Here is a 22,742-nt window from a genome sequence, read left to right on the forward strand (position 1 = left end):
ATATTTATAGTTATTAATTTAAAATTATATATTCCCAAAAAAAATAAATACTTATTTTATTTTTACCAAACATACAATATTTAAAGAAATATTTCAAATGAATTTTAATTATATATTTATTTATTGATAATAATCAATAATCAATAATTTGGAGGTGAATAAGAATTTGTTTCAACTACAGATGATTATCTTCTCTAATAATCGCCGCAGCAGCGAACGAGATATTTGCAAAAACCGATTTTTCTTGAAGTTTGACCTTAAATAACTTAAGTCCCGTACACGTGATTATATGAGACTTTTGAGGTAAGTTTTATACCATCAAAATAAAGACGTATGCAAATCTTTAGCTTATTATCTTTTATTCCGAGGTTGCATCCTTATTTTACTGAGTTAGGCTACAGGATACGATAGCGATCCGGAATATGAACAGTTAGACGACAGGTTACTTAAGTCAAGTAATTCCGACCCCGCACTGCTCTCGGCACATGTTCCACTTATATTGATAAAGAATACCAACCTGAGATACGTTTAAAAAAAATAAAGTTTTGCACATTTTGTTTATGATACTATTACAGTTTTGTTTTGTTTTGAAAAGTTAAATAGTTCATATTATTTTATTTTTCTTTATAAAAGATTAATAAATACGAGTAACTAAAGGAGTTTATACTTCATATTTACACACACAGGAATCCATGCAAGAAGAAGAAAATACACCCGTACAATTTTTATAACTTACAATAAACATGTATAATTCAATAGATTTTAAAATTAAGATAAACTAGCAACCTATTTTAGGGTTAACATTATCATAAAACAAATTATCATACATATAAGATTGAAATACATAGAATATTGTAAAATTGAATCATCAGACAAAATAAAGTAATTTATTTAGACCAAATAGCACAGAATACATTAAATCTTAATATAAAAAACAAGGAGATTGTTATGCAGAGTAAGTTTACAACACCTGGAGCTATAAAGTGAATTTAGATCAGCTGGTGACTTTATAATAATGGAATTTATTCTTTGAATCATGACTTAATATGAGACTGACAAGAACCTTTTTCGTCACGAAATTTATTAAAAAACACAAAGTTAATCAACATTGAGTTATTAAATACAGTCATACATTTTATTATTTGTGTAAAATCGGTAAATCTCGATTTTTGTAAAAAAAAAAAAAAAACAGAATTGACATTTACTAGATGATGACCATTCGAATATTGGATGGCAACCAGAACTCTAAAATCTTCAAGGATCAACATTGCCAGTATTAAATCCACACTAAACCGACGAGGATGACTGGAAGATGAATAAATGTCAATGGAACACACAAAGTAAAACTGGACCCAATTTATGATTTCAAATCTTTCAAAATTCAAACCTATTGTTTTGTATAAATTCAAACCTAACATGCACCAAAAGCTTTTCTATGTTGGATATAATTTTTTTATGTGCCCATGGAAGTATAATTCACGAAACCCTGTATCATACATGTGACAAATAAACTCAATAATAATTGTAAATCAAAACGTTTATTTATTTATATCAATAGCCCAGTTAAGCAAGGACAAAGAATGAGTTAATAAATAAATAAATCAAAAGGAAAATTAATAATACAGATCATGATATGCATGCAATAAACCATGGTACTAAAGTGCTGCTTTCTGTGAAAACGTTTATAACATATTAGAGGAGTACGAAATATATAGGGCATACGATAAAAAAAACACACAGATGATAATATTTTCAATAATAAAGTAAATTCATTCCATACACCATTTTGACTGGATCAGCTGCTCCTAATAACATAACTTATAGCGAGTGTTTCTGATTCAAACTTCAGTAACAATAATCCTGGATCATCTGCACCCGTCAAATGAATTTTCACAAAATGCCACAAACCTTCTATATTAAATATATTGGATGAGCTGAGGCTCCAGATTTGACTAAGAGAAAGCCTTCAAGGGGTCTGTTTAAAAAGTAAAAATGTTGAGGTTTAATTGATGTGAAGGAAACAGGATTTTTCCGGACATTTGCCATCGTTCAGTAAAGTAAAAAATCAGTAACACTACTTTTCGAGATCTGCAATCTCAACTCTTCTTCAGGTAAATAACTAACCTAATACATAATTTCAAACTAGGTTAAAATGCATTCTACATTATTCATACATTAGAGAGTACGAAATATATAGGAAATATGATAAAAAAACACACAGAAGATAATATTTTTCAATAATAAAGTAAATTTCATTCCATACACCATTTTGACTGATCAGCTGCTCCTAATGACATAACTTATAGCGAGTGTTTCTGACTCAAACTTCAATAACAATAAACCTGGATCATTTGCTCCTGTCAAATGAATTTTTCACAAAATACCACAAACCTTCTATATTAAATATATTGGATGAGCTGAGCCTCCAAAATTTGACTAAGAGAAAGCCTTCAAGGGGTCTGTTTAAAAAGTAAAAATGTTGAGGTTTAATTTATTTGAAGGAGACAGGATTTTTCCAGACATTTGCCGTCGTTCAGTAAAGTAAAAAATCAGTAACACTACGTTTCGAGATCTGCAATCTCAACTCTTCTTCAGGTAAATAACTAACCTAATACATAATTTCAAACTAGGTTAAAATGCATTGTACATTATACATACATTTTAATTATGTATTAGTTTAGTTATTTACCTGAAGAAGAGATAAGATTGAAGATCTCGAAATGTAGTGTTACTGATTTTTTGTTTCACTGACCGATGGCAAATGTCCGGAACAAATCTTGTCTCCTTCACAATCCTTCCATCGTCAAAAATAAACTTCAAAAAAAGAATTTAATTCATGGTTTGATATCTGAAACATCTCACCTATTGCAAGGTTTTTTAGTTTTTGAGCTGCGCAGCTGCGGTGGGGAGTATTTGCCTTGGTTTTCGTTCACACATTGGTAAGTGACGCATGAAAATTTATTGAGGGATAAAAGTTACTTTAAGCTATAATAATCACACACTTACAGTGCATCTTTTGGTAAGAAAACTTCTTATCAGTCCAACACAAACGATAAAAGAACACAAAGACTAATGTTTGCCCGAGCCACTTTCACAGCTGTAATAACAGAATTGTGTCCTTTAGTGAAGTTGCTCTTAGTTGTTTCTGTCTCACATTACGTCGATATCAAAATAAATAAACAGAAGACAAACTACTGGAAATATTATAAACTAAACTATATTGTGATTATGAACCAAGTAGCCTTTCTTACTAATTTTGTACACGCATGTTTGAAGGGTGATGGTAAATATTATATTAGCCTATTTTACGTTTGCTTACGATTGAACAAACTCTCAATTGAAAAACACATACGTCATAATACAAATACGTTGCATGAGTAAAACGGAACAGAAAACATCTAATAGTTTTTGTTTTTGGCTAACTGTATCTGTGTAAATAGAAAATTAAATTTAAAGTTCAAGTCTTTTCTGCAAAGGACAATATATTATCAGCCAGTTTTATTAATTTAAGTAAACTATTGTTTTTTTAAACTTACCTTCTAAGCGTAAATTATGAAAATCAAGTAAAAAACTGCCAATATTAATACTGTAATCATAAAATACTGAATAAACACTAATTTTAATACTCAGTCAAATTTGTGCAAATTAAGGAATTGACAAAACACAATATGATCAATTTTCATGTATGTTGCATTTTAGAATTCGAAAAATATTTCAAACCAAGTAGGTGATCATATTATCGCTGATAATCTTTACTACAGGATTGACAGTTACTTTTGCACTTTACCTAGTAAGGTACACATCCATTTCAGTAGATTCAGCTATATATTTTATCTTTTTTTTCTTCTCTTTTTTTAAGCCTCAGCTTTTATAAGCTATGTTGGCTTCGATGTACACTGATTTATTAAACTGGTATTTATTTGCAAAGTACTTTTGTCAATCGTGTGTCTATGCCTGATTGGACCTCCCCGGGATTTGAAACCCGTGATCTTTCACTTTAGAGAGCCGAGACTATATCCATTAGTCTACGGAGAAGGACGGATATATTCTATCGTAAAAATAATAAATAGCGATGCCGTTATATGCATAATGTTGCTATCGTGAGAAGGGTTAATTCTAAACGAAATTGTTTAACTACATTTCACCTTCACCTGAAGGGAGACTAGATGTTTTCGTTGTCTCATCATGTGAACAACATCAAGTGCACTACGATGTTCCAAACTTGATCCCAAATCACGGTGAAGCAAGAGTTTTCTACACAGACCATAGTTATGGTGATTTGCGATTGTGTCTTAGAACATCGCTGTGCATTTAATTCTTTGTGCATTTAATGAGACAATGACGGAGACTATTCATCTAGATTACTTTTTTGTATTCTAGGTGTCTCTAATGTCTCTAATACAAAAAGTTCCTTTTTACCCTCTCTTTGCGGAGCTTTCTAAATCTCTTCCAGGAGTCAAGTCTGCGACAGTATCAGATTTCAGACACTGTTGAGTAAAAGGAGAAATTGGGCGGAACTCAACATTCGTGCCGCTATATAATTTGGTATCTATCGTAAAAACTTACTATATAAACTGATTAAAGATTAGTTGACAAAAAACAAATTATAGACAAAGGTAGAACACGAAAATGTTAATCAGTACTATAAAATATTGTTCAATTTCAGCTGTACCTTGGAGTAATCATACAGTAACATATTAACTCTTTCCTTAGTATGATTAACACTTTAGAAACATCTATTTTTAAGGATGCATTATAACCACACATATATGGACTGTCATCAATCATATACATTTAAGTTTAACACAAGACTGTTAAAATAACTCAAGTGTTTTAAAACGCAATACGTGTTTACACCCTCAAAAGTTTTGTAGCTGCAAGAAATTGTTTGCAGCAAAGAAATACAGTGTAACCTAGTCATCCAATAAACCAGAAACCCTGAGAGAAACCACATTGTACTCACCGCCAACCGCATTGATGTTAATTATTATACAATTACTGGAATGAACGACACATATTTAAAATAATATAAGACAGCAATTAAATCATGTTATTAGTCAATCCGCTTTTTTAACTATCAGAGAAAATAAGAATAAAACCAATCTAAATGCTATAAAAACGAATAAACTGCCAAGTACAGTAAATCTAATGTGCAAACCATTCAGAAAATAAATGCTCCTAAAAATCAAATAAATGCAATTAATAAGTAGGATATTGTCTATCTAGCCTAAAAAATACTATTCATTAATTATTTATTATTAAGTTGAACTAATAAAAAATGATGTAAAGGGATTTTGTGAAACTTGCGGATCTCTTTACGTTGAACTGCGCCACTTCGCTACTTTGCTATTTGCTACTTTATTGTCTGAAAATGTTTAAATTTTGAAAGTGAGGTTAATTATATTAATATGAAAATGAGAATATAATATTAATATGAAAGTGAGAATATAATATTAATATGAAAGTGAGAATATAATATTAATATGAAAGTGAGAATATAATATTAATATGAAAGTGAGAATATAATATTAATATGAACGTGCGAATATAATATTAATATGAAAGTGAGAATATAATATTAATATGAAAGTCAGAATATAATATTAATATGAAAGTGAGAATATAATATTAATATGAACCTGAGAATATAATATTAATATTAACGTGCGAATATAATATTAATATGAAAGTGAGAATATAATATTAATATGAAAGTGAGAATATAATATTAATATGAAAGTGAGAATATAATATTAATATGAACGTGAGAATATAATATTAATATGAAAGTGAGAATATAATATTAATATGAAAGTGAGAATATAATATTAATATGAAAGTGAGAATATAATATTAATATGAACGTGAGAATATAATATTAATATGAAAGTGAGAATATAATATTAATATGAACGTGAGAATATAATATTAATATGAAAGTGAGAATATAATATTAATATGAACGTGAGAATATAATATTAATATGAAAGTGAGAATATAATATTAATATTAACGTGCGAATATAATATTAATATGAAAGTGAGAATATAATATTAATATGAAAGTGAGAATATAATATTAATATGAAAGTGAGAATATAATATTAATATGAACGTGAGAATATAATATTAATATGAAAGTGAGAATATAATATTAATATGAAAGTGAGAATATAATATTAATATGAAAGTGAGAATATAATATTAATATGAACGTGAGAATATAATATTAATATGAAAGTGAGAATATAATATTAATATGAAAATGAGAATATAATATTAATATGAACGTGAGAATATAATATTAATATGAAAGTGAGAATATAATATTAATATGAACGTGCGAATATAATATTAATATGAAAGTGAGAATATAATATTAATATGAAAGTCAGAATATAATATTAATATGAAAGTGAGAATATAATATTAATATGAACCTGAGAATATAATATTAATATTAACGTGCGAATATAATATTAATATGAAAGTGAGAATATAATATTAATATGAAAGTGAGAATATAATATTAATATGAAAGTGAGAATATAATATTAATATGAACGTGAGAATATAATATTAATATGAAAGTGAGAATATAATATTAATATGAAAGTGAGAACATAATATTACTATGAACCTGAGAATATAATATTAATATGAACGTGCGAATATAATATTAATATGAAAGTGAGAATATAATATTAATATGAAAGTGAGAATATAATATTAATATGAAAGTGAGAATATAATATTAATATGAACGTGAGAATATAATATTAATATGAAAGTGAGAATATAATATTAATATGAAAGTGAGAACATAATATTACTATGAACCTGAGAATATAATATTAATATGAACGTGCGAATATAATATTAATATGAAAGTGAGAATATAATATTAATATGAACGTGAGAATATAATAATATCTTGTAGTTTGCGGGTTAGTTTCTGGTAACTGCAGTATCCAGAGGTTACTCAATATACTGTAAACTTATTTCAAAATTATATAAAAAATATTTTGAAAAATTTTGAGACAAGTGTTAAAACTGAGATAAATTCAATTGTGAACAATATGAGAAATGAACCGATACTGCGAGAACAACAATTAGTTACCTGTCATTAGTTGTTGACTATTTGTTGTTATTAATAAGTTATTTATTGTTATTTGTTATTAGTTGATAAAAATCTGATAAATGCTATATGATTAATACGACCTTAATTTATTCAAATATTGAAAAGGGTGAAAGGATTTATATAGATATTATGATGCCAAGGAAAGTATAGTTTTTATATGAATTATAAAAACTGTTTATTCCAAGAAATGTATATGAAACAATTTACATTGTTTTTATTATGGAAAGGTCATGAATACATTGAAACTTTTACAATTTTAAATTAAAGAGCATTGTAATAAACAAAGTTAAGAGTATTTATATAAGTATATTGAAATAAAACTATATCAAGGTCTTTTTTTGAAGCAATTTATAAAATTTTTATTATGAAAAACTTTTGGATGGCAGTTTTAACATAAACATAAACAGGGTTAATATATTTATGTAATATAAAATCCTGAACTAATGAATTATAATCAGTAAATTTAAAAACTTCTGACATCCTCGTATGTTTGAGATATAAAGAAAATTACTAACCAACTACCGGTGTAGTAAGAAATGGATAGATATTGTGGGACCGCTGCACAAGATTTCGTTCCACAACGACATCATGATGGCAGTGGACTTCTTGAAACTTACTGGTCGCATCACTCCGAATATTTCAGGTAAAGTTTTACAATAATTAGTTGAGGACAACATATTAAAAAAAATATGGACTTTGTGAATAGTGTGAAGGACTACTCGAGTTTTGAACTTTTATTAAATTAAAGACCAGGTAATGCTTGGCTACATTTACGACAAAAAACTCGGTGTTAATAAATGTCAACAATTTTGTTACATTTTAGGAAGCATAAGGTAAAGCGGGAAACTTTTTATATTGTAGAATTCTAGGACAAATATTTTAATTGCGGAATAAATATGAAGACCTTTTAAAATTGCGGTGGTGATATTTGATTGTGGTTATATAGTGCAGCATACAAACTATTTAAGCAAAATAAAACGTTGCCATGTTCAAGACTTGAAAGGAGTTTTATATAGTGGTATGTCCACAGTTTATTCATAGGAAGATGGAAAATTACTTTCTCTTTCAGGAAATATTTTCCAGGATGGAATAACAATTTTTATATGAAGTAAATTATAAATGAATCCAATAAATATCAAGTTATAAAACCAAGCCCCGACTATTTGGTATTTTGTGTTTTTTATTATAGGGAAGAATTTGAAATAAATAAACATGAGGTAGATGTCATGAATGAAGAGGAACATCGAGCTTAGGAAAATAGTTTAATATTTACATAATAATGCTGTGTTCCAATGAGAATCAATATTTGTTTATAGATTAAAACCCTACTGTGTTGGAGATTACAGTATATATTTCTTACAGTGTTGGTCATGTTGTGAATAATAATTGAATGCGAGCCATTGTTCATAATTAACATGAGGCAACTGAACTGCTATTTTCCCATATGTTCTTTGTATTTATGTTTGTCGAATGAAAGTGAATGAAAATATACACATGTTCCATGTAAATATAAAAATGGTTAAGAGTTTAAATTTGGTGACCGATTGGAAATTACGATAAAGCATAATGGATTATTTAAAATATTTTTACTTTATGAAGAAATGTTGAATAAATTTAAATTATTGTTATATGAAACAATATTATTTCAAAATCTTTGAGCCCTGGCAAGAAAACAAATTAAAAGAACTGTACGATCCAAAACAGATTTATGATGAACAGACTTCACAACCCGATCACGGCACGAGAAGGGAGACGCGGTACAAAATTCAGCGGGACACAGAAACACTGTAGGGGCACTCCCGGTGGACGTCGGTCGACAGAACCTGGACCTAGGACTCATCAGCTGTTCCAGGCAAATCAATAACTAGTGGACAGAGGTCAACTGATTATCGCTCCGGACTTAGTAGTGATTGGTAAACGGACTGTAGGTCCACGTCATAAAACTGCCGGAAGCATTTCTTACCTACTTCTTAAGGGGTGGGCAGTGGGTCCACGGTCCTGGCCTGGGAACCCACTGTCCGACTCACGGGTTTCTTTTGACGAGGGGTTGACAAGGGATCGTCGTACTCACACTGCAGCACTTGAATGAATGTTTCGAGATCTAAACTCAATATCTGCTAAATAGTTTTCAGTAGCCTACACTACATAAGACAGCTGCAAAAAGAATGAAACAAAATTATATAAAAAAAATAAAGTCAGGTTATTTACGCCATTTCTAACTTAAGAATTTCTGTAACGATTTATAGTGGTCTTTGCTTTATTGGATACGTTTTTCGCTCCGACTAGGAGAACAACGATTAAAATATCGTAAGAATGCACAGAAAAATCAGGAAAAGAGAACAAGACATTTATATAATAGTATAAGCGCCTGTTAACTTTAGTCAATTGTTCTGTGTAAACATTGTTTTATAGTAGCACAATCATAAATTACCTTAAATTTAGTCGTGAAAGCATAGAGTACTGTAAGCTTGATAATAACAACACTTCTTATTACAAACTTTTTTGCGACCACTGTTGAGCACAAGTAAGACAAATATTGAGATAAGAAAACTAAAAGTTTTATTAAAAGTCTACTTTTAACTGTACACTTTAGTAAATATTGAGTATGCATGATAAGTACTATATGCAGACATCAAAGGAATGTACTATATAACTTCTATATAGTTATAAAACGCATAGTTTATTTGACTTTTGACAGAAGTAGGCTTCTCAGAAGTTTGTATGTACCTTGTTCGAGAAAACAAAGCAATATTAACTAGGGCTTTTTTATTAACTAAACACCAAATTTTAAAATTTTTAACGGTTAACGGTTTATTTTAAAGGGTAGTAAAACTAATAGGGTTTAAGAATAAATTTAAGAATTTGGAGCGTTCGAAGTCCTTATAACAGCTAGTAATTAAACATGTTATCTCCTGTCGTTCCGGGATCACAATTTTAAATAACGTTAAATTTTTTCGCAGCGAGATATAGCGATGAATAGCAATTGGAAGTTTGAATGAAACTAGACAAATTGTTTAGCCGTTCATCGAATTCCTGTTTGAGTGATATTTACAACGTATCGTTAGCGGCATAAGGTTACTATTATGTAAGTTAGTGTGTCTGTGTAGGCAGATGTTTTGTTTACTGTTTGGATTATATGCCAAGAGCCACTATTTAAGGTAATAAAATATTTTTTCATCGTATCTATTTAATTTAATTTGGTACAACTTTAAAAATGATATATTAGATATGAACTAAATGGTTATTAACAACCATTTGAACTAACTATTAACAATGTTAATAAAACAATAAACCATCCATTTCAATTAACGTGTACTACGAGTAATGTGTCTACTGGTATATACAGTATTATACAAACGATGGTCCAATATAAGGAATAACTAATACAAACTTACTGTAGATGTTTATGATTCATTAGGACAATGCCAAATTAATCAGATAGTAATATAATGCTACATGGAATTCGTTAAGATATAATCCCTATTAGTAATCCACTTAATATGTGATAGCTTGAGTAAACTGTTGTTAATATTTACTGCTTTAGCAGTACGCTGGGCGAATGTAGTGGAAGCATCACTGACCAGAATAAAGAATAAGTGCAGGTAGAAAAACTAATGCACGGCCCGGTCAGTTTTGAAAAGTAGGGCAGTTAGTCCACGTGTGTCAGCGTTAGTCCACGGGTGTCGGCGTGGACTAACTGTCCTACCCTGCAGAAAAGTGACGTCAGCCACCCTCGTCAAACTAGGCGTGGACCTACAGCCCTACAATCGTAGTGATTAAGGTAGAATTGTTATGTGACAGGGACGTGGAAAGTAAACCTCAGATTTCAAAGAACAAATAAACACAATTACTCTCATTTTATTGTATTGTTTTTGGATAATGAATTGTTAAGGGTAACTTACTAAATTGGGGTCTCCTTTCTAAATGGTATTATTAAATATCTAAGCTATAAAACAAAGGGAGGGGGAAATAAATGTTGCATCTGCTACATAAGCAGTTTAAAACTTATTCATTACATATTTTTTATGATATGCGAAAATATTTTCGAATTTAATTAATGATATAAAAGTATAGGAAAATTAAATTATCTAATTTCTCAAGAAAGGGTTTGCGGATATAGGATGATACAGTGAGATAGCGGGATTTTCTGGTAGTCTAGTTTGTTAACGTGTTTACAATAGGGGTAGTTTGAAGATTACTTCGTTCTCTCTGACCTTGTGGTTGGATAGTTGGAGGCCAATCAAGGCTTGGTTTTAATTATTAGGAATTGAATTTAAATATATGATAAGTTACAAGGATTGTTATTTTAAGTCCAAATTAGTGAACTGCTAATTAATAAACAAATTTTAAAGTGACAGAGAAAGTATTCTCCTGTCTATCTACCCTTACGAATATAATTAATTAATTAAACTAGATAATTGAGTTGCAGTTGAACTCATAAAAAAATGATGTAACGAGATTTTGTGAAACTTTTAAACCTTATTACGTATACGAGTACACAAAAATTAAAATTAAAAAGGTTCTACTGTTTTCTCTAGAGATAAACCAATAAAATATTTGGGTGATGTAATATACATTCTAATATATATGAGGTACAATATTTGGGTATTGAGGAATAGAAACAAATACAGGCAATTCAGTAAAAATAAATATTATATATGACACATGTACAAGAACTTTTGATTTATTTTGATATATGGAGTTCGCTGATTAATATCTGACGCTACCATTTAGATATAATTTATAATATCTTCCAGGTTTTGCACGTTTTAAGTTTGTTACATATTTTGTTCCTCCCGGCTTTTGCAATCATACAATTAAAAGTGGTCGTGCTCACTTACGCGTTGACTGTTTGAAAAAAGCACTGTTTGGAATTGTAATAGAAATTGCAAATAAAGATACTGTCTTGTGGGTTTTATAACAGTCAAATAACAACAATACTGATTTTTGTTGTTATTTGACTTAATTAATTTTCAACAGGCGCCATTTTGTTTGTTTTATAACAAATTACGGCATTATTTAAAAAAAATATTTATCCTATTTACCGAAACTTATTTGCAAAGTTTATTATTTGTAGCTTTACTACTCCAAGAGATATAAAAGTTTCTATACCAATACAAAATGGCGGCTAGCTGCTAAACGACACATTTCTCGACCTATGTTAGAAGACATTTTTGTTTTTAAATAAACAGTAATATCAGCCATAGAAGTTTATGACGCCTTTTTTGAGCAGATCTTTGAGGAGCCAGATGTTATCAGATAGCACAGCAAGGAAATTGATTGGCCGACAAATAGACTCTAACGGCCACTTTCAAATAAAAAAAATGAATATTACTATTTCTCGTCACAAATTGTCTTATAACTACATTAATAATCATATACACTTGAATACCTTATTTGGGAGATAGAAATAGTATGACGCGCCCTCGAAAGGCGTAACATAACCTAAGATAGTGCTATTCTATGACAAAGGACTGGGAAGTAACTCCTTAACTGGCACCAAAAAGCTAGTGTACGAAATTATTGTATTTTCCTATTGGGAAGACAAGGCATTATTGCTAAGCACTGATTTCTTGAGGGACTAATAAAAAACACTGGTTTGAAATTTGCCATAATAAGTTCTGTGCCAAGTTCAGTCCCATTGGCTTGATAAGTATTCTACAACCAGTACTCACATATTATTAAAACGTGCTTAGATTCGATCATAATAAGGTGCAAAATAGAGAACAGCTCAGCTCACCTTGTATAATTAATTATTGTTTCCTTATACGCCTTTTAAACCTTTGACTGAAAATGACAAGTCCCTTTGAGAGTCTTCAAGGGAACGAATCTATTCATTTATGTCGTTCAGTACCAAAGTAACATGAGTGGGTCAAGTAAAGGCAATTATGGGAAACCCTATAAATGCTACAGATTTTGTATAATATTATTTAGCTGACAGTATGTTCTTTCTAAAATAGATAGCAGGAGCGGTGACTAATTTCCTGGTTATACTGATCCAGTTCGAAACTAAGCCACCGCCCTACCTAGTCTTAGAATAAGCCATGAAACTCTGAACTTGAATACGAGAGTTGAAGATTAATGTTGGGTGTGAGTTTTCGTTCATACAGTTATTTTATTCAAATTATCGTATAAATAGGAACGAGTAACAGGCTTTCACTGATTCAATTATTCAACTGAACCTAACCACAGTATTCTTCTTATATAGATTTTATATGGTGATTAAGTTTATGGTCACCCAAGATAATGTTATTGAATTACTCTTTTATGAAGCTTGCGACCATGACATGATTAAATATATTTATGTAAAAATTGTAATTTATTTTGCCTACGTATAAAAACAGTCCTGTCAGTCATATGCAGCCATTATTGTCCTGTAAAGGCTATTTAAACGTCTAAAAATAAATACAGAATTACTAATTTCCTTCGTTGTATCTATCACCTGGGTAGTAAGTTACAAGTTTTGAGTGGATGTATGTATTGTGTACGTGTTAATTTGTTTTAAAATATTTGTTGTTAGGTTTCTTGTATTGGATTAGTTAATTAGTTTAAAACAATTTAACAATCAAAGTTTCTAGGAATAGTTATTCGTTTCAAACAGTTTGCTTAGTCTTTTTCGGGGGGAAATTATTAAAAACGAACTAAGGCTTACTACACGGTACAACCAGGTACAGAAATGTAAAGAAATTTAAAAATCGAATTCTAAAATTTCAAATTTATGTTTGTTCTTTTTGTCATCCTGTTTTGCTATGGATGTTCTTTGCTTTTCATTTGTTTAATAAGGTTTTTTACTGCTCAAGTATATAAACACTCCGTGACAACAGAAGATTAATCGTGTTTCAAGTAAGGTGCTCCCAATATTATAATATTACTTCTAATACATACATTTATATAGAGTATTTCGTGATTACATTGAATAGCCCACAGTTATCAGTAATACTTGAACTATTTTAGACTAATTTGCAGGAACCAAAGTCGAAGTTCGTAGCTTTCTTAGTGGAACAGTTATAATTTTCCCAATTAATTGGAGTCCTATGATATTTTGAAATGATATTAATCACATAACATGCATAAGGTACCTATTTTCCAGTTTTCATGGTTAAGAGGATCAGAGGTTAAAAGAAATTGCAAGTAATTCTTATTTCAGGGTTTGCACTATTAAGACCAATTCTAGTTCTCCATTTAGTTTACACTTCCGATTGAATTCCGGTCCACTTCCTCCGACATGTTCTAAACAACCCTACTTGTTACTAGCGTACAAGTCAAAAGCAACTGTGAGAACACTGGGCTACTTTACAATCTAGTTCGCTGAAAAGCAGGCGTGTGGCGTGTAAAGTCGCTGGCTGAACTAGCTTTTTCCCAGATGTGAAGAGAACACTGAGCTAGTTTACAAGCTGCGTGTAAAAAATCTAAGTGTGCTTAAGCCTGTATTGAAACCATGCACACCCTTTCCTAGTGCTGTCGGATCATAAGATTGTGGAGAATAAACGAAAATTTTTCAGTATTTTAGATAAAAATTGTATATTGTTGTTTGAAAGTAATCCCCTAGCAACTGTAGAGTTGTATAGTAAACGAGTAAAATTAATTCTTTAAAATTATAAATATTATTTTTATTTACATGGAAGAAAGATTTGATATGCATGGAATGACATGATGCATGATGGTATCAAACATTTTTTTAGCAAGACTCCAAAAGAGAATTTTTGTCAGGATCTGGTCATCGTGTTCTCTGTAAGTCGTTTCAGAAATTATATTTCCTCGTTCTTCCAGGTATCTACATTCATGAATTTTAAGGCTCTGCAGAAACTGCCTTTAATCATCCGTATAATACCCACCACAAGGTAACATGGTCTACCCGATCCATGGATTGACACTTTTTAAAAAGATAATGCACCATTCTGCTCTGAGGCTATATAACGCGCACGCTGCCTGGCCACCTGAAATACCTACACAGGTAAACATATTTTCTTATAAAAGTTAAAACCAATTTTTCTATACAGATATAATATAGAACCAATACAAAAACTTTGGTACTTTGGTTTTGGTACTTAGGTTTTAGTACTTTGGTTGGTGCTTTGGAATTTGGTATGACCAAAGTCTAACAAGCAGTAGATGAATGATTGTTTTGATGCCTCTTTCTGCTGGTTTAGCGCAAGACTTAAACGCGTCGGTGTCCCAACGTTCGATTATAGACACCGAAACGGTTGTTACCACTCATACTCAACACGTGTTACTCACGTTTTAAAGCAACATAGGCCTTGATTTGAGATCGCTAGCTCGATTAACACCTGTAATATTCGTGGACCTTTGTTTTGAGCTGATTAAGAAGTAATTCTTGAACTTTTCTCAAATTCGGTTTTAGATTTATTGCAAAACGACTTAACGTGCATGATAGTAAACTACATTCAGGTTCAAATCGTGCTACGTTGGTTTTTGAGCAGGGTTGAGTTTTAAATTATTTTTCTTTTATATTTGCTTTTCCATCGCCGTATATTAGTTTTTTAGATTTGACACAATCCATGTTTGGTTTCGAGCCTAAATCAAGCAAGACATGTCGTAGGAATTTTGAGTTCACTGGCATGGTGAACACCTCTTGGTGCAGCGTCTGGAGTATGGTGCTGGTAGAGACATGACTCCTGAAATCTGGAGTCATGTTTGTCTGGAGAAAGCCAAACAAATTCGTTGGTGAAGAATGTTAAACGGAATTCTTCCCATCGTTTTAAAACCAGAGACACCCATACTACAAAATATAGTGTAGTGTGAGTGAAGAGGTATTCTCATATTCAGATACCTACGTATTATCATATATCTTCTATATATTGTGTAATCCAAGCTAAACTCAACATTCCCACGGAACTTTTTTATTTAGGCTGGAAACCAAACATGGATTGTGTCAAATCTAAAAAGGCAATGTACAGCGATGGAAAAACCGAATATAAAAGAAAATAATTGAAAACCCAACGCTGCTCGAAACCCAACATAGTACGATTTGAACCAGAATGTATTTTAGTATCATGAACGCTAAGTAATTTAGCAATAAGTCCAAAACAGAGTTTAAAAATATTCCAAAAATTACTCCTACCTTAGCTCAAGACATGAGAATTATATAGGCAAGAGATATGAGCAAACATATGTATCTGAATATGAGAATACCTCTTCACCAAGATTACACTATATTTTTTAGTATAGTTATCTCTAATATGTAATTGAGATTTTATCTCCTTATAGTTCAATGGACAAAAACATCCTTATAAATTGTAAGGAAGACAAGAGTCAAGTTCTTCTTTGCCTATTTCAAAAATAAAGGACTTTCTTGAGTGGATAAGTTAAGCTAAATACAAAGTCGTCAAGTTAAACAGTCCTAAGTAGACTGGAAACGGGCTAAACAATTTAAGTGTAGACAAGTTCCCTCCTTCCAAACAGTGAGGGGAAGTCGGGTAGGGTGGTGGCTTAAAGCAACATATTGAAGATACTTCTCAGAGTTAATTCATAAGTTTGTAATAAAATGTATAATTGCCATAACATTTTTCCATAGCACAATATTTCATATATGATGTATAGGGTAGGGTACGATAAGCGGACCCGGTTTTTATATTGAAATTGGCAAACGATATTACTGAATCATAACCATCGATACAATCAATCGATACCGATTAATTATCTTTAACGATTAATTAAATAATCTATATCAATAGCTGTAAACACTTTCAAATAATACTCTTAATGTAATATTTCCATTTTATATAAGTAACATTTGATTATTAAAAATGACAGTCAATTTTATAAAACTACACGAAATAGCTTTGGAAGATGATAAGACATGTTTTTCATGACTTTAACATGTTGGAATCGTGCGGAAAAACCCATTATGTGAAATTTGTGGGAGAGAAACAACTATAACTGTGAGAGGAGCAAATATGGTCGTCTTCAGTTTTCCTAATTTTGGTTATAATAATTTTTTTTATTACTGTAAAATATTAAATTCATATTTTAATTGAGGACTTTAGGTACTTTTATATCGATTGATAGTCTAGAATTTGAGAGGCGAATATTAGGTACCGATGATTACATCTTCGATATAAAAAAACCGGGTCCACTTATCGTACCCTACCCAAAGAGTACTAATGCTTAATTTTTTGTATCACCTCTCTAGATACGGGAAAGGAAGTGGAGAGAATTTGGAGTGAGGTAATCGTAAGGTTTCTCATGCTTGTGACTGTTAAGTGGTTATAAATCTTTATTTTAAATTCATTAAATAAGAAAAAATATAGGAACTTCTCATTCTGAGTTAGAAGTAAAGTATAGATGAAAATAATTTTAATTTATAACGGATTTAGAGTAAATGGTGTGGCTCTATAGCACCCACTGTTATATCATCTAATCCCATATCAACATAAAGTAAATTATCGTGAATTTAGGTGGTGTGATATTAGGCGCTGTGAGACAAGGAAGGTGCTGTGGGACGATCAAGTTTTAGTGGCACAGCACCTAATCGGTTCGGATTTATTCAAATCGATGACTCCATTCTTCGATATAAAAAACCGGGTCCGCTTATTGTACCCTACCCGATGTATAATATAATAAGCCTTAAGATAATACCTAACAAGCTAAAATTTAAACACAACATAGTTCCTGCATTACTATAAACCAAAAAACATCTTGAATTTGGTAAAAAAGGAGTTGTCAAATATGATTCAATATGACGTCACAGTGTGGCGAGCACTCGGTGATCTAACTAGCCAGTAGGTCAAAAGGGCATTTCGGCAAGAAACCAAAGCTATAGGAGGAACAACTAAAACGCTATTTTACCAAAGCTACCTAAAATATAAGGTAAAGGTATTATGATTTTCCACCTGACACAAAAAGTAAAAACTGAAAATATAAAAACTGTTTTATATATTAGTACTTAGGTCATGCTCAGTTTAGTTCAGTAGAATAAATACTTTCGTGTCCTACAAAAAAAAAAAAAAAAAAAAAAAAAAAAAAAAAAAAAAAAAAAAAAAAAAAAAAAAAAAAAACTATAATTATTGGACTAATAGCCATGTACCAAAATTTATAATTTATTCGACAAAAATAAACCTTTTATCAAATTAGCCCTACCAAGATTTAAACTCTTGCAAAACCTTCAGCAAAGTATCATCACAAGTGTCAATAAATAATTTTCGGTTAATCCATCTGTTAATTATACCACAGTCCCTGTCGCAAGTAAGTAAGGTATGCCCCTGTTAAACGGAAGTACTTACTGTTGTATCTAAGCTTTTCTAGGTAGTTTAATTCTTGACCTGGCAGTATATAGTGATTGTGTACATCACATAACTGAGAGCAGACTCATTCAGGATGATGTATATAAATGGATACACGGCAGGCAAAGGGTTAAGCAAAATGCAAATGTTCTAAAAATGTGTTTACTCCATAACAGTTGAATCTCTCGGATATCATCACGAATTTACTTTTTTAATAATACAAAATGGTACAAATTTCAACCAGAAACAGTACCAATAAGCTAAAACTGCAAAGGAATTAATGTGGAATGATCCTTGTACCGTTATTTAGTTGTACTTTATATAGTACATATTTTCGCAACCCTGTTACTTGTTAGTAGCATAAGTTATATCCGATGTTCTTGGAACTAAATTCTTGGAGAATTGATAACCTAATTGGCACGCGTATTGATTTTTCTCTCGGTAACTTTGTAGCTGCCGAACCTTGCTACCGAAGCTACATCACGCGCGCCTTGCCCGTAAGTAAAAAGTTTTACTTTCGTATCATAAGTTAGCCCTTTCATGCGAGACATCTTCATTTGAATGTAATGTACAGTAAAATTATAACTTGTAAAAGTAACTTACCTTGAATGTGTTTTATTTGCCAGATCAACTTGGATAATATTTGTGTCGATGTTCTTCTGACGAGAACACGTGTCGTGATTATAAATGGCTAATACCGTCGCGATTTTGTCTTAGGCGAGTTGCAGTTCGCTCTTCGAGCTCACTTCTTGAGTTCAAGCCCCATTACTTCATGTTTTAGACTTCCAGTCTACTAATATTCCCCTTTTCCGACTACAGCCAAGAATGCAGACGCCCGCGTTTTTGAGTCAAATTCATCGTAAAGGGAAGTTATTTTTAAAGTTTTAGTTATTAATTTCGAAGGTACAATCTATAGAATATTGGAATATTTAGGCCCTTCCCAAGGTATTATATTTTAGTTAATTCATATTCTATTTGGCAGCAACGTGGAAGTACTTTGTTTTATTTTACCAACTAGAAATGGTGCTTTTATGTTTATTTGCCAGTATTAAACATTATACGTAAACTTAGAATTTCGAGTAATTCATTACTACGACCTCAGTGGTCGTACCCTTTAGTAGTAAATGTACTACTACTAATAGACAGCGTTGTTAAAGCTATTTTGGTAATGCTTAATATATGATCAAACACTCCAATAAATGACAAATTTTTATTTTTGTGAGGCCTTTTCGTGCTCAAAGAACACATCGTCAGACTTACATAACTGAAATAAAAGTAAAGTAATAATACAAACAATTTAGACTTAAATAAAGTATTTAGACGAAAATAGACGAAAGTATTTTTATGCAGAAGAACCAAAATTATTTAGTAAATAATGAGCCTGGACGTCTACAAAATTCACCGTTACTGCATTTAATCTAATTAAATATTAATTTTTACATATACAGTAGACATACTTCCTGGCCTTTAAAATATTATCTCTTTGTATTTTTCAAGACATATGTTTTTATTTAAGTCTAAATTGTTTGTATTATTTACTTTACTTTTATTTCAGTTATGTGGGTCTGACGATGTGTTCATTGAGCACGAAAGGCCTCACAAAAACAAACATTTGTCATTTATTGGAGTGTTCGATCATATATTAGGCATTTAGTTTCCAATAAGAAGAAGCTGGTAAAATGTATTTTGGTAATGATGACTTTAGCTACAGTTCATCTTACTCAACCGTACTTAGAGATTGTGTCAGAAACATAGTAGAGAACACAATTGTGTACTTGATAATTCGATGAGAATACCTATTTACCTAGATTACACCATATTTTTTATATTCTATAGTCTAGGTGCCTCAATTTTCGAATCGATGAAAGACTTCGTTTTAAGCTTCTTCGTCGCTGACTTTCTTTAGATCTCTTCAGACGAAAATGACTTCCGTAATCTGTGAAAGCTTTATAGTCCAGAATTTGCACTAAGAGCAAGTGAACTGGAGCTAAACTCGACATTGACATTGAATCAACCCTTCCCGTCATAACCAACACTGTTCGTTAAAAAAGCATTAGTTCAGGGCAGAAAGCATCATAGAAAAACAATAAGCCGGTTTTCCCAACGTTTGCGAAAAGATTTAATGAGTTGGTTCTCTCCACGATGAGTGTAGTTTGAAGCCCAGGGCATTTAAACAAAGGTTTTGTTTTCATTGCCATGGGTTTAGAAATTATCACGCCTTCAATTAGTGGCTCACCCTTACGATTTCGTGACAGTAGTATTGACTTGAGTAATAAAATTTAACCCTCCAACTCTTAAGCCCAAAAGTGTACAATAGTTGAAACTCGTGCCAAACATTTTGTTCAACTAAATATGTGTGTGATTTTGATTTGTAGCAAAATTAACTTTAATTTACTGAATAGTCTCTGTTCGAAAAATATTTAGGTTTGTATTCAAAACGATACCATGCCCTAACTCGAAATCAAAGAACAATCAAAATATTGTAATTTTTTTATGGAAATACACCAATTAATTAACTCGTAGTATCTATCTAAAATATATGACTTTTACTTAATATAGTGCTGTTTTTTCTTGTGATACCCCTTTTCAGGTAAAAGAGATAGAAGGACTTAATATTATAATTTATATTTTAGTTTATTGTGTAGTTCGTTTTTTGTGTATTTTGTACCGTTATTTAGTTGTATTTTATATGGTTAATATGAGTTTACATACGATGTTCTTGGAACTGAATTCTTGGCTGATTAACTAACCTAATTGGCTTGCTTATTATTTTTTTTCTCTCGTGAACTTTGTAGCTGCCGTCCCTGCTGCCGAGTAACATCTCTATAATATTACTCTCTCATTCTTTGATTTCAACTTCGAGTCTCTGATTTTAGCTTCGAGTGCTTCCAGTATTCGTGTTTTAGATTTCTAGTTTGCTAATCTTCACTTTTCTCCGACTACAGCTGTAATATCGAGCCAAGATTCTGACTACCGCGCTTGTGAGTCGAGATCACTTTAACGTGAAGGGAAGTCAATGTCAAAGTTTTATTAATTTCGTATACAAAATTCCTATAGAACATTAGAATCATTAGGTCCACCCCCATGATATCATTTAGTTCATTACCACTCTATTTGGCAGCAACGTTGGTAATACATTATTTTATTTTTAACATCCAGAAGTGTTAATTTTATAGTTATTTGCCACAATTAAACATATAAGTAAACTTTGCAAATCGAGTATTCATTACGACGACCTCAGCGGTATTCGACTTCATGTGTTTCGTCCATTCGGTACAAATTTAATCTGAGAGAAACTATCGCCTTTGGGGACTAACAATTTTGACTGCTAGAAAGTAAAATGTGTCGTCGTGATACAAGAGATCAGTTTCGAGATCCGCAACATGGTAGTTGTTATTCTTGACTTATGCGTGTCAAAACGCTCCGGTACGATTTGTTTATTAAAATAATCTAGGTTAGTTCCACCCCCCCCCCCCCCCACCCCCCCCCCCCCCCACCCCCCCCCCCCCCCACCCCCCCCCCCCCCCACCCCCCCCCCCCCCCACCCCCCCCCCCCCCCACATTTTCACCGAAATATAGTGCCAATGTTTTAAAAACACGTTGATTTGATTGTAAAGTAATTTACTACAAAAAAAAAAAAAAAATATATATATATATATTTATATACATATAAATGAATGTTTATATGTATGCTCTTTATAGTCTCAAAACTATTTGACCGATCATTATAAAAATTTGTTTGTATGTGTATTTTTCCACGGAGAAGGTTCATATAAAAGTTATCAAAGCGCCTGCACATTATAAACTGCAATTACGAGACTGTTACGTATATTAAACAACACTATTTGAAGGCGTTATTTTTTATGTATATTTTGACTTTGAAATAAATTTCTGGTTGAACTTAAAGCTTGAGTGTTAGATACTTTATAATAAAGTATATTTATGTGTACAAATATACACTATAAACATACACTTTTGACAGTGTATTTCTTGATATTAGCAACAAGGTAAAGTCTACATCGATCGGCGTTGGAAATGTAATTCACTTGAACCAGAAGTGCTCACGGGCAAAGCTTACGAAAAGCGTGCGAAGCCGCGGGAAACAGCTAGTTCTCCATAAATAAAAGCTATATTTTAATGCTTGAATAAATTGAAATTGAATTGTAAATAATATTCCATAAGGGATATTCCATAAAGGGATTATAAATAATATTCCATCATTATCAAATTTGTACGTTACCATGTAGAAATGAAGTTTCATGCAAAAGTTTCAATTTGTTAATTCGTTTACTTTTTGAGATATTCTGTGAAAGACAGAAGAGGGATTTTCCATTCCCCTGAATGAGAAGCTTTTTCCAA

Source organism: Homalodisca vitripennis, chromosome 8 (genome assembly GCF_021130785.1).
Source record: "Homalodisca vitripennis isolate AUS2020 chromosome 8, UT_GWSS_2.1, whole genome shotgun sequence".
Classification (NCBI taxonomy): Eukaryota; Metazoa; Arthropoda; class Insecta; order Hemiptera; family Cicadellidae; genus Homalodisca; species Homalodisca vitripennis.